At 36.7% G+C, this 14,682-nt stretch overlaps 1 protein-coding gene across 4 annotated transcripts in view; it reads left to right on the forward strand.

Moving 5' to 3' along the window:
- Positions 1-14,682, forward strand: part of LOC101435624 (uncharacterized) — a 215,078-nt gene that overhangs the window by 79,514 nt on the left and 120,882 nt on the right. The window contains exon 1 of one of the 4 annotated variants that reach the window (XM_023586617.2): positions 5,409-6,641. The exons of the other annotated variants lie outside the window; for them this stretch is intronic. The gene's annotated coding sequence lies outside the window, so the exon portion shown is untranslated. Of the gene's footprint in view, positions 1-5,408; positions 6,642-14,682 lie in introns of those variants that run through there. 4 annotated transcript variants of the gene reach the window in all.

Genomic DNA, 14,682 nt, shown 5'->3' on the forward strand with positions numbered 1-14,682 from the left:
ATTTATTAACAAGTTCAGTAAAATTTTGTAAAGCTGGTAAGACATAGTATATACATAAGGTTTACCATTACTTACATGGTTCTATGTTCATATTTAAAATAGTCTTCTGGATAATTTTGAATTATTTTGGCCAATTTCTTCACAGCTCTGATAAGCTCTTCATTTTTACCTCAAAGTGTAGGTAACATGTTTTATGCTAGGAATTGGAGAGAGACTAGCTCTACCATTCTCTTGTTTTCTTCTACTTGCATTATCAGTATAATCTTCAATCTGTGGGGTAATTTTAAAGCCACTTGACTTGCCTATATATTTAGGTGAAGATAATGTATGATGTGAAAATCCACTTGTCCAAGTCCCTGTCTAAGTGAGGATGCCATTGTCTAGAATGAAAAACTTCCCTTGCCTTAGAGTATACCTCAGGTCCCACTGTGAGTGAGGGTACCAGCATCAACCCATGTATTTTATTCTAGTAATGCTTAAGTTCTATGTTAGTTTTGATGTAATCAGCATGAATAGAAGTTCTATCTAGTATTTCCTTTTTGCCTCCCCCTTCTGTTCATCATTGGATTATCCTGGCCATCCCCTTAATGCACACCCCAAACTTTGGAGAACATTGATTTAGAGGACAAAGAGATTATTTTAGGGCAAGGGGAGATTATAAAATACTAAAGGCAAACAAAGTAGAACACCGTTTTATAAAAACAGGAGTGGGAGACATGACTGTGGAGCCTGCAAAGTTTGTTTCTTTCATTGTTCATTTGACAGACAATGTATTGAGCCATCCCTGCCAGACTCTGTGCTACACATAGGGGAGAAAAAGAGAACTGGCTCTATTCTGAACACCTTTTTAAATTGCAGCTGCCCCACCCCCAACCCTCAAACCCCATTCTCCTTACCCTGCTCTTTTTTCCATACTACTTATCAGCATACTTCATTCTGTATAATCTACTTATTATGTTTATTTTCTTGCTTGTCTCCCCCCACAAGAATATCAGTTTCCCAAGGTCAGGGATATTAGTGTGTTTTGTTCACTGCGGTAGCCTAACACGAGGAATAGTTTGCTGCAAAGAACGACTGAAGGACCCATGTCTGCCTGATTGTTGGAAGTTGTAGAGGAGAAAGGGAGAATGGTTAGTGAAGACGTGGAATGAAGGTGATGTTTGAGCTGGGTCTTCCAGAGTGAGTTGAGATTTTGAGGGGACTAGACATACTATACAGAAGAAACAGCATTTGCAAATGTTTGGAGGTGAGCATGAGCCCAGTATGTTGGAGGAAATACGAGGTTCAGTATGTTTGGAGCTTAGGGTATGTTGTGGGGCACAATGGAAAATTAAGGAGCTTACCAGGTCTTTCATATACTGCGTTTATCTTTGGGGCACTGCAGACAGCAAAAGTGCTCCGAACATCTGGCTAGAGAGAGCTTGGATAAATTAAAATTTGTATAACATATGGAAAATCTTACCTCCTCTTGTCTCAAGTTCACTGTGTTTTTCCAAGTGGGCCAGTTAAGGAAATGACTCCCAGTTGATGTCCTGGGCTTTGGAAGAGGCCTGAGAGAAGTAACTGAGCATCTAGGTTAGGAAACATGCTGTTTTCATCTTTATCACTTGGCACAGTGCCCGTCACATAGTAGTTCAAGAAATGGATGCAGAAATAAATGAAATAATGATTTTGCTAAGCAGTGTCTAGATGACCCCCAAAGTGAAAAGTGTCTAATTTATGAAGAATAATAATTGATCTCCATTTCTGTCCTCTTTGGAACTAATTTTTGCTAATGTGAATGCCCACTGGATACATTTGCTGGCAATCTCTGTGCCTCCTTTCTGGTGTTACAATATTATAATTAAGAGCATGAGTTTTGGAGTCAGATCAACTTGAATTTTTATCCTGACTCCATTGCATACTAGCCACATAGCCTCAAAAAAGTTGCCCAACCTCTCTAAGTCTCACTTTCCTCTTGTAAGGATGCCTGTCACCTAGGGTTGTTTGAAGATTAAATGAGATAGTATGTGAAACTTACTTGGAACTTAGTAAGCAGTCAGTAAGGGGTATGGGTGACTATTAATTTCCTACATTAATGAAAGAGGAATGAAGTGTTCAGGTCAGCTTTGATAATAAGAATGTATATAGGATTGGGAAACATTTGCTCTAGTGCAAACCAGTGTTAAACAAACATTCTCTTAATTAGTAAGTCAGTAAACATTTTATTTGTGCTAAGTAGTGTTTGTAGAAATATAAACCCAGCAGTAGGATTATGGAAAAGATGCAATTTTCTCATGACACATAATGACTGAATGTTCCATGTACTGCATTCCTCATACATAGTGACACTTTGGAGTGACATCTAATCAAGAGAGATGGTTAGTGTGGGATGAAAATAAGGACACAGTTGTGGGTTTAATGCCCCAACTGACCAGTAGTGCCACACAGGGAAAAGTTCTGCCTTTTGGCTCACGAGAGCCCTGGAAAGCTGAAAATGACACATGGGATGAATAGGAAGAAGGGCTTCTCCTCTTTCCTGGAAAGGTTCTCTAGTCCCGTGTCCTGCTGGGGTCTCAGTATTGTCAGCTAACATTTTGGACCCTGGCAGTGTGTCATGGCTTTTCACCTGTTATGGCGTTGAATGTTCACAACGGCAGTAATGTAGGTGCTGTTTCCCATTGCTTATTCCCAGAGGAAGCTGGGGAGGCTTAGAGAAGTGGAGAGCGTGTCCTGGTTCCCTTGGAGATGCAGTGGTGGAGTTGGGACTTAACCTTGTCTTCTCCAACCTGATTTCTTAACCTTCAAGCTATACCTTGTGTCGGGGTGCAGTGATATTGGACTTAGAGCTTTGTAAATGAAGGCTAGCCACTTTCTTAAATAGCAAGTATCAGAGAATAGAGAAATCTGAATTCCTGTGTGACAGGTAAATAGCCAGTGTCTAGTGATTATTAGCTGCCAGCAGAATTATTTATAAAGGTGACTTAGACAACCTTCCATCCAATGTGCTCAGTAGTATACTGGTCTTTTGTTACTTTGAAGTTTATTCAAACGAACCTTAAATAAGCCTACATGTACTTCTTTAAATACTAACCTCTTAGAGAGGTAGGAGGAAGTAATATACGTGAGTAATTAGTTTTACTTATTCCTCTTTGTGATGTTTGGGCTGGCAGTTTGAGTAGGATGTGCATAATTTTTGTGTTGTAGATAGAAAATCATTTTTAATATCCCTAGTTTCAGGTACATATATTTTATAACTAACTAATTTTTAAAAAATCAGTGAAATGATTATTTGGGTACAGCCAGATTTAAGATACACAAAAAAGTCAGATTACTATAGGTAAAATTCTTCCTGGAGTGTAAATCAAGCATTTTGGGAAACAGCATTAAATCTTCAGACTCATTCAAGCTCATGTTTCAGCTGATTAATATTCTGTGATCCCCTCTCAGGAGATTGCCGTGAAGCTGTGGGCTACGGCTGTAGTCACCTCAAGGCTGCACCAGCTGTAGTCACCCCAAGGCTTCACTGGGCGAGAGGAGCCGCTTGCACGATGACTCACTCACGTCCGTCAGAGGAGGCTGCTGTGCCGGGGCTCTTGGCAGGAGGCTTGGGTTCCTCATCATGTCGCCCTCTGCAGGGCAGCCGGCCTCCCTCAGAGCAAGGGATCCAAGAGCGAATGAGAGCACAACTAGAATATACTGTCACTTCTGCTGTGTCCTGTGTGTCACACAGACCCACCCAGTGTAATCTGGGTGGGGACTCTCCTAGCGTGTGGATGAGAGGAGGGAGGAGTGACTGACGGCCACCCGGGAGGCTGGCGACCCTGCTCTCTGCCCGTTCTAGCGCTGAGTAGTGCCAGGGAGGAGTCTGAAGCCAGCCTAACTTTCCTCCCGTGGTAGTGGTTTACCTACGATGCCTAGATGCTGAAAAAAATATTTTTGAAGCTCGTTAGCTTGTCCGTGAGTTGAATATTCCATATTGAATTTTCTAGTTTGTTCTGCAGATTCAGTTTTTCGTTCATTTCAGGGATATTTCTTACATTTTATCTTTGAATAAAACTTGTTTGCTTTTTTTTTCCAAAGGAAAATAAACCCCAAAAAACAAACAAAAAAATATTCTATGATTCCCAAAAGCCCAAACTATCTGATATTCCTAAAAGTTCTGGGTATATGCCTGGGCTGGACTAAAGTTGAATTCTTACGTGGATCACGCAGCTACACGCTCTTTCGTGGTCCTAGCTTGGCTCCAGCCCTGCAGATAATATCTGTGTATTGGCTCTGGGTCTCACAAGGGACTGGTATCACTCAGGTGAATTTTTAATGCAAATCTACCACCACTTCCAAAAAAGAGAATAACCCCTCTCCCCACACCCCTTTGTTGGTAGTTCAGCTACTGCTCTTAAAGAGCAACTGACATAAAAATTTTGAAAGTTTTTATCATGTATTAGACTTTGGCCTTTGTTTATGTAAACAGTATTCTACCTAAGTGTAAAACACACTGCTGAGTCCTTTTTAATTTTTTTTTTTGTTAGATGTTAAAATTCAACTATAAAGACAATTCAAGTGAGAAACTTTGGCACGTTGATTTTGTTCTTTGAGCCATTGCACTGTAATTAGCGGAGTTGCGTTTTAAATGCAGCACAAGAACATCTTCCTTGTCTGTTTATGTCAGAAAAAAATGGCTAATGAGCACTTATCAAAAAGATGAACATTTTTTTTCATTAGATTAAGTAAAATCAAAACAGATTTATAATGTACTATTATGTTTCGCTTGGAATGAATTGAGTGAAATAGCGAATACCTTCACAGCTTCCTGAGAGTTTTTTTGCACTGCAGGATCCACCTTCTCTGTCCCTCCCCCCACACCCAGAGACTTCATGAAAGTACCAAAGGCAAGTCTCTTTGTGGAGTCAACATACATTCCCAAGCAATTTGGAATGAAAATATTATTTCTGAATCTGAATATTCATGAAGCAGGTGTTATGCCAGTTTGCCTTGGCACTTAACAATAGTTTTAAAAATTGTTCTTAAAAAATGACCTCCCTTCCTTTCTCTTAATGGTCAATCAAAATGCCCCCAGGTTCTCCATATCAAGTAGAGCCTTCGTTTGCTTTGAGATTTTTGTACAGTGTCCTAGTGGATGAATTTTCCCTGTAATTACCAGTTATAAAAAGGGACAGATGATAGAGACTAACGCCTTAGGAAAGTTTATGATGGAGTTGTAGATTAAGAAAGTTTTCATTTTGAATATCCCTTGGATGTCAGGTTATTGCCAGGTCATCAAGGACTCTGAGCCATTCCTTGCTCTTTCACTCTGTGAGAGCTAAAATCCGTCTTTATCCCAGGGCCTCCTTGGGGCTGTGTAGAGATAGGTGCATATCCATAAAGCAATTAATATAACAAGGCTTTTATACGGATAAAGAGCAGTCTTGACGTCTTGAAGTTTCCAGGGTTTGCATAAGGGTGAGTGGAAAAGAGATAAATTACCTGAATTTTTAAGAAATGAAAAATAAACTGTTCTGGACACTAGAGATTTTTACTGAAATTAACTCAGATGTGAAAAGCTTGGCGAATTTTTACAAAGAACACCTGCCGATGCAAACACCACCCAGACCAAGGTGTGCTGTGTGACTAAGAACACGGACGCCTTCTCTGTGCCCCTTGCCGGTCTTCTTGGCCCACCCAAAGGCAACCACCATTCTGATTTTTACCACTGGAGAGTCACACAAATGGAGCTATACAGCAGGTACTCTTTGTGTTTGGCTGTTTGCCCTCAATGTTACATCTATGAGCTTTGTATGTAGCACAAAGTCATTATTTTTTCATTTCTGTATAGTATTCCATTATGTGAATATACTGCTATTTATTTATCCATTCTACTAATGATGACTATTTGTGTTTCCAGCTTGGCATTGTTAGGAACATTGCTGCTATGAATATTTTTATGTGTCTTTTGGTGTCTGTGTATATATAACTGTTTAGTATATACCAAGGAGTAGAATTGCTTGGTCATAGGATATACATTTATTCAGTTTTAGTAGATACCAACAAATAGGTTTCTAAATTGTATGCACAATTTGTACTCCTGCCAGCAGAGTATTAACGTTTTAATTGCTTCACATCCTCATCAACATTCGATAAAAGTTTAGCCATTTTGATGGGTTAATTTGCATTTCCCTGATGAGTGTTCTTTTATTATGCTTATTGGCCATTTGGATATGTTCTTTCATTAAGTGCCTATTCAAGTTTTTTGCTTATCTTTTAAAAAGTGTTGTCTGTTTTTCTCTCATTGATTTGTAGGCGTTCTCCGTATATTCTAGATGTGAGTTTATTATTGTGTATATATATCTATATATGCATATATTGCATACTTGGATACCTGTGGATGAATATGTTATTAATTTTAAAGAAGTTGAATCTATCAATTCTCTTCTTTTAGGGTGATTTTTGTGTCCTATATTGAGATTATTTTTCTCACCCTAATGTTAAGAATATAATCTATGCTACTTTCTAGAAACTTTGTGATTTTTCACCTTTCACATTTAGGTCTATAATTCATGTGGAATTGAGTTTTGTTCATGGTTTGAAGTGAGATCATATCAATCATTGAAAATGCCATCCTTTCCCTACTCCGTTCCACTGGCACCTTTGTTATAAATAAGGTGGGTCTTTTTTTTGAGGTACTAGGGGTTGGAGATTGAACCCAGGACCCTGTATGTCGGAAGCCAGTGCTCAACCACTGAGCAATGCTGGCTTCCCTAAGTTGGGTTTTTTGTTAGTTTTGCTTGTTGTTTAGGAGGCACCAGGAACCAAACCTGGGACCTCCAGGAACGGAACCAGGCACCTCGCATGTGGGAAGCAGGCGCTCAACCATGTGGGCCACATCATCTCCCCCAATAAGGTTATTTTATATGAGGAGATCTGTTTCCTAAACTCTCTTTTCTGTTCCAGTGATCCATTTGTCTATCCTGTCCCATTACCACTATTTTAATTACACTACACTATATAATAAATATTGATGCATGGTAATATAAATCATCAGCTTTGTTCTTCTTCATGTTTATTTTGGCTATTCCAGGTCTTTTTTCTTTCTATGTAATATATAGAATCAGTTTTTTATTTTACATAGAAAAACCAGCTGGGATTTTGATTTAGATTGCATTGAACCTATAAATCAATTTAGGGAGAATTGACATCTTAGTAATACTTTGTAAAGTATACCTCGTATACTTTGTAATACTTCGTAATACTTTGTTATATGTAATACTTAGTATTATTATATATTAATGTATAGATATTATTATATATAGTATATCCCTCCATTTCTTGATGCTAATATAAATGATACCATCTAAATTTTCATCTTCCGAGTGTGTAATGTTAGTAAATAGAAATACACTTATTTTTGTAAGGTGTCTTTGTATATAGTGGTACAAATTTTTAGGCTATTAAGAATTATTAATTAAATTTGCTATATTCAATCAATAATTCTTAATAGCTTATTTGTAGATTCTTGTGAATATTCTATGTATACAATCAGGTCATCATTGGACAATGTTAACTTTTTCTTTCTTTTAAATCCTTATAATTGAAGTTTCTTTTTCTTCAACTGCCAGTACAATATTTAATAAAGTAATGATCGCAAACATCCTTGTCACATTCCCAATATTGGGAAAAGCTTTCACTATTTTACCATTAATAAGATGTTTGTTTTAGATGAAAAATATCCCTTATTAAGGGAGTTATTTTCTATTCCTAGTTTGTTAAGATTTTAAAATCTTGATGGATATTGAATTTTATCAAATGCTTTTTTTTCTGCATCTGTTTCATGACTATAAATTTTTTTCTAAGTTAATGGGTTGAATTACATTGATTTATTTTGATGTTAAGCCAGCCTTGCATTACTGTTATACATTAACTTGGTTGAGATCTACTCTTTTATATGTCATTGGATTTGATTTGCTAATATTTTTATTTGATTTTGCCAAAGCTTTGAATTCTCTGTTCATGAGAGACATTGGCCTATACCTTTTCTTTCTTACAATAATTTTTCTTTTCAGTAAGTTTCTGTTTCCAGGTCCTGCAGGCCTCGTAAAATGAATTCAGAAGTCATTTCATTTTTGGAGTAATATGTAAGATTGGTGTTAGTTCCCCTTGAAATGTTTAAAGAGTTTACTGGTGAAACCATTTGTGCCTGAAGTTTCCTTTATGGGTAGACTTTTAATTATAAATTTATATATTTACTGGACATAAGACTATTTGGACTTTGTGTCAGTTTTGGCACGTTGGAATTTTTAAAATGAATTTTTCCATCTCATCAAATTTATTGATCTAGATTGTTCCTAATATACTCTTATCCTCTTAATACTTTCAACATCTATAGTGATGTCTCTTATTTTTTTAATATTGATAATTTTTTCCAGGGTTTTGTCAATTTTAGTTTTTTTTTCAAAGAATCAACTTTGGGCTTTATAGTTTCCTCTATTACAAGGATTGGCAAAATATAGCCCATGAGTCAAATCTGGGCTGCCACCTGCTTTTGTGATATGGTTTTATTGGAACATGGCCACAGCCATTCATATATACTTTTTTTTTATTTTAAAAATTTTTTATTTTTTAAAGAGGCTTTAGATTACATAAATGTCACATAAAAAATATAAGGGATTCCCATATATCTCATTCCCTCCCCCTCCCACACTTTCCCACATTAACAACATTCTTCATTAGTGTGGTACATTTGTCACAATTCATAAAACCATATTGAAGCATTGCTACTAACCATGGACAACAGATTACATTATATTTACACTTTGTTCCCCACAATTTTGTAAGTTATGATGAAATGTACAATGGCCTGTATCCATAACTGCAGTGTCATGCAGGACAAATCCAATATCCCGAAAATGCCCGATATTACACTTCTTCCCTCTCCCGTCTTCTAGAACCTCTGGTGGCCACTGTCTTCATGTCAATGATAAGAATTCTTCCATTGCTAGAATAATAAGTCTGTAGTAGAATAACAATAAGTCTACTTTAGTCCATTGTTCATTCCCCAGTGTTGAGGATTTTGGGATGGTGATGCTCACTCTCCTTTTAATTGAGAGGGGGCTTAGATTATCACCACATTCTTAACACCCTTCTTCATTTTCTTCATTAATAAGAAGACTTTATTTATGCCATTTAACTAATCTGTTGTTCATCTGTGTATATTTTTTAAATATTTTTTTCTTTATTTTTAAAAGATTTTTTAAAATGTAAGGGATTCCCATATGTCCTACTCCCCACACCTCCCACTTTCCCCACATTAACAACTTCTTTCATTATTGTATCTTTTTTTAAAATTAAATTTTGTTTTTTTAATTATCTTTTTTTACAAGTTAATAGATCACACAAAACATTGCTTTAAAAAACGTAAGAGGTTCCCATATACCCTACTCCCTACCCCACCTCCCATCAATTTTTTAATTGTATTTTTTTGAAGATACATCGATCACAAAAAAATGTTACATTCAAAAAATATAAGAGGTTCCCATATACCCCCACCCCCCTCACCCCACTCATCTAACATCAACAACCTCTTTCATCATTGCATTTGGTGAATACATTTTGGAGCACTGCTGCACTGCATGGATTATAGTTTACATTGTAGTTTACACTCTTCGCCAGTCCATTCAGTGAGTTATGGCAGGATATATAATGTCCAGCATCTGTCCCTGCAATATCGTTTAGGACAACTCCAAGTCCCAAAAATGCCCCCACATCACATCTCTTCTCCCCTCTCCCTGCCCTTAGAAACTACTGTGACCACTTTCTCCATATCAATGCTACAATTTCTTCTATTACTAGTCACTTTTTCTATGCCTCATTTGTACTACAGTGGCAGAGTTAAGTAGTTGAGGCAGACTTTATGGCCCATGAAGTCTAAAATATTTACCATTTGGCTCTCTAAAGAAAACATTTGCTGACCTCTATTATATATTTGTTTTCTATTTAATTGATTTTTATCCTTCTTTCTCTCTTTTCCTTTCTTTGAGTTTAATTTCCTAGTTGTTTTTCAGGCTTCCTCAGATGGATCCTTAGATATTTGATTTTCAGTTTTAGATTTGCATTTAGGCTGTACATTTTCTATGAGCTTTTAGTTGCTGTATTCTGCAAATTTTTATGTCATGTTTTCATTCTTATCATTCTGTTGAAAATGTTTTATTTCTGTTGTGATTTCTTATACAATTCATAGATTATTTATATAGCTGGTTTGAGGTTTTCAGCATTTTGGAGTTTTTTCTTTTTCTTTTTGTTACTCATTTTTAGATTAATTCCACTGTGGACAGAGAATATACTCTAAATCATTTTCATTCCTTGAAATTGTTGAGTCCAGCTTTATGCTCCAGTACCTGTTTTAGTTTGGTAAATGTTCCATATGCCCTTGAAAATAATGTGTATCTTACAATTGTTGGGTGTACTGTTAAGTGTGTTAATCATGTTCAGGTTTCTTATAATCTGACTTATTTTCTGTTTGTTATTTTAGCTATTGAGAGGGGTGTGTTAAAACTGCTCTTTATTTTTTAAATTTTTAAAAATATTTATTTTATTTATTTCTCTCTCCTTCATCCCCATCCCATTTGTCTGTTCTCTGTGTCTATTTGCTGTGTGTTCTTTGTCTGCTTCTGTTGTTGTCACAGCAGCACAGGAATCTGTGTTTCTTTTTGTTGCGTCATCTTGTTGTGTCAGCTCTCCGGTTATGTGGCCCTATTCCTGGGCAGGCTGAACTTTCTTTCACGCTGGGCTGCTCTCCTTATGGGGTGCACTCCTTGCATGTGGGCCTCCCCTACGTGGGGACACCCCTGCGTAGCACGACACTCCTTGCGCACATCAGCACTACGCATGAGCCAGCTCCACGCAGGTCAAGGAGGCCCGGGGTTTGAACCGCGGACCTCCCATGTGGTAGACGGACGCCCTAACCACTGGGCCAAGTTCACTTCCCTGCTCTTAATTTTTAGGTACTTGTCTATTACTCACTGAGTGTAGAATTCTAGGTTTGTACTTATTTTAAGCCCTTCAAATATTCCATTCTTTTGTGTTCTACCTTCCATTGTTTCCAATGAAAAGTCAGCTGTTTGAAAGTAAATTGTTTTTTATTTTCATTTTGGTTCTTTCAAAATTTTCTGTCTTTGGTTCTCAGCAGTTTTACTATGTACAGTTTTCTTCAGTTTATCCTGTTTGGGGTTTATAATGAATCTCAAATCTGTGCCTTCATGTTTTCAGTTTTGGGAAATTGTCTACCAGTATCTCTTCACATGTTGATTCCTATCCATTACCTCTCTGCTCTCTGACTAGAACTTCAATTACACCAATTATCTTAGAATTTTAAAATTGGTATCTTACATGTCTCTTGTGCTCAGTTCTGTATTTTAAATCTTTTTATCTCCCTGTACTTGAATCTGAATATTTTCACTGACCTTTCTTCTACTGTGACTAATCTGCTGTTTAAAATATTTATTGAATTCCGTAATATCAGTTTTTGTATTTCATAGATTCCAATGATCTGGTGAAATTATCAAAATTTTAATGTTTTCTCAAACATATTAATGATAGCTTTTTGTGGTATCTTCTATTTTTTTTATTTTAAATTTACAGAAAACTTGTAAGAACTGTATAAAGAATTACTGTGTATCTTCTACATAGATTCACCAATTGTTTACCTTTTTCACATTTACTTTATCATTCCTCATGCACATGCGTCCATAAACACACACTCATTATTGTTTTCTGAACCATTAGATAGGATGTTGCAGATGTCAGTGTCTCTCTTCCTAAATTCTTTAGTTCATATTTACTAAAAACAAGGGCTTTCTCTTACATAGCTACATTACAACTATCAAAATTAGAAATTTAAGATACATTGATCTATAGTCTAAATTCAAAATTTATCAATTGTTCCAATAATATCCTTTTTAGCTTTTTTTAAGTTTTCCCAGTCTAGGATCCAATCCAGGATCATGCATTGCATTTAGTTGTCATGTCTGTTTAGTTTCCTTTAATTGAAAGAGTTCTCCAGCTCTTTTATGTCTTTCATGACCTTGATATTTTTAAAATACAGAACAATTATTTTGTGAAATGTTCTTCAGTTTTGTTGATATTTCATCATGATGAGATTCATATAATATACTTGGGCAGAAATAAAGCAGAAGTGATGCTGTGTCCTTCTCACTCCATTAAATCAGGAGGCACATGATGTCATTTGACCCGTTATTGGTGGTATTATCCTTGATAACTTGGATAAGGAGGCGTCTGCCTCTGTGCATGAAGTTAATATTATTCATTTGTAACTAAAAAATAATTTGTGGGTAGATACTTTAGGACAATGTATTCTGTTTCTCACCAAATTTTCACCTACTATATTTTAGCATTCATTGATGATTCTTGACTGAGTCAATTACTATGCTATTAGCAAAACGATGATTTTCTAAATCTGCTATCCTTTCTGCAGTTATTACTTGGCATGATTATGTAAGGAGTAACTTTTCCTTTACCCCATTTATTAGTGTTGACTGAGGAATTCTTGTTTAATTCAAAGGGCATAATCTGTTGCTCTCATTTTTAATTTGGTGCTAAAAACATTCCAGATTTGGCTTTGGTAGCCCACTCAGGTGGGCTCCTGTGAGCCTTTGACATGCCCCATCTTTCTTTGAGCATTTCCTTACCTTCTGGCATAACACAAATTTCCAGGATCATTGTGTACTTCCTCTGCCCAAGTCTTAGAATCAGGAATCAGTCATTTCTTCAAGGAACCCTGGTTCCTTTTTGTGGAGAATAGAATTTAGAAACTAATAACTGGAAATTGTGTGCTCATTTTGCTATTAGAATACCTTTGTGTATAGACTTAACAAGGCCAGAGAATTTCTTTATCTATCTCTAATCTATGAGTTCATACTGCTACCTCCAAATCCAACCCAACACCACAGGGTTCATTTTAGTCTTTTCTTCTTCCATATTTGCAACTCCTTCTCCAAAGTGAGAAACCTGATTCACATTATCCTCAGTGCATTTACTCTTTTTTTTTCTTAAAGATTTATTTATTTTGTATTTATTTCTCTCCCCCCCCCCCCCAGTTGTCTGCTCTCTCTATTTGCTGTGTGTTCTTTTGTGTCCGCTTCTATTCTTGTCAGCAGCACGGAAATCTGCGTCTCTTGCTGCTTCAGCTCTCCGTGTGTGCAGCTGCCATTCCTGAACAGGCTGGACTTTTCTTTTGCGCTGGGCAGCACTCCTTGAGCGTGGGGCTCCCCTACGCGGGGGTCACCCCTGCGTGACAGGGCACTCCTTGCGCGCATCAGCACTGCGCGTGGGCCAGTTCCACACGGGTCAAGGAGGCCCGGGGTTTGAACTGTGGACCTACCATGTGGTAGGCGGACTCTCTATCCATTGAGCCAAGTCCGCTTCCCAGTACATTTACTCTTAACTTCAGGCTTAGAGTCACAGAAAGCAGTTTCAGAATTTCTAACCCTATTACTATGAAAAACAAACCTGCAAACCAGAGTTGGACATACTTTTTAAAGTTCTTTTTGTCTTTAGACTGTGTATACTTAAACCAGTATATTCAAACAAGTTTTTTTCTTTTCATTCAGTGTGACTATGTTATGCATTAGAAATGAGTTAGGTTCATTTTTTTGTATTTCATTTTAAGGTGTTTTTTTTTCCCTCTACCATTGTTAATTTAATTTCATCATCATCATCATCATCGTAGTCATCATCATCATCATTTTGTATGAATATGTGAAACTCCAACATTGTTCCAAAACTCAAAATTATACAAAAAAGTATATTCAGAGCAGTGTAATTCCCCTTTGCCCAACCCAGCCACCATATTCTAGCCCAACTTTATTAGTTTCTGGCTCAACCTTCCTGAGTTTCTTTCTGTAATTAGAAGTAAATACAAGAATATCATCTTATTTTCCCTTCTTTTATACCCAAAAGCTCTTTTGCACATTGCTTTTTTTTCAGAGAGCAATAAATATATCCTGGAAATCACTCCATATCAAATGTATCTCCAGCTTTATTTACAGCTTCATAGTACTCCATTTTATGAATGCTCCATAATTTATTCAGTCCCCTAGATAGGAATTTAGAACCTCCACCCTCCCCCCACAATATTTTGCAATTATAAACAGTGATGTAGCATATGTGTGTGTGTGTGTGTATTGTTGAAGGTATCTCTTCAGGGTAAAAACTTGCGATTTTGGCCAGGAATTGTCAAATTCCCCTCCATTCCCACTGGCAATATATGAATATCTGTTTCCCCAAGGCCTTGCCAAGAGAATGTGCTGTCAAGCTTTGTAATTTTGCCCATCTTTATAGGTAAGAAATGGTATTTTAGCATAGTTGTAATTTGCATTTCTCTTATTAAGAGTGAAGTTGTCCATCTTTTCAAATGTTTAAGGGTCATTTTTTAATCTTTGTGAATTTTCTAGGACTTTTGCTTAGTTGTCTATTGGATTTTTTATCTTTCCCCCTTTACTTTGCGAGTGTTCTTTATGTATTGGGGATAGATGGTAGCCCTTTACCTGTGATTTACGTGATGTTAAGAATAGTTATTTTAAAGTCTGACAACTCCAATATTTGCGAGAATCTTTTTCGTGTGTGCATTTTATTCATTCTTTTGGCTATTGGTCACTTGTTCCAGTTTCCTGGAAGGCCTGGTAGTTTTTA

This window comes from Dasypus novemcinctus, chromosome 10 (assembly GCF_030445035.2).
Source record: "Dasypus novemcinctus isolate mDasNov1 chromosome 10, mDasNov1.1.hap2, whole genome shotgun sequence".
Classification (NCBI taxonomy): domain Eukaryota; kingdom Metazoa; phylum Chordata; class Mammalia; order Cingulata; family Dasypodidae; genus Dasypus; species Dasypus novemcinctus.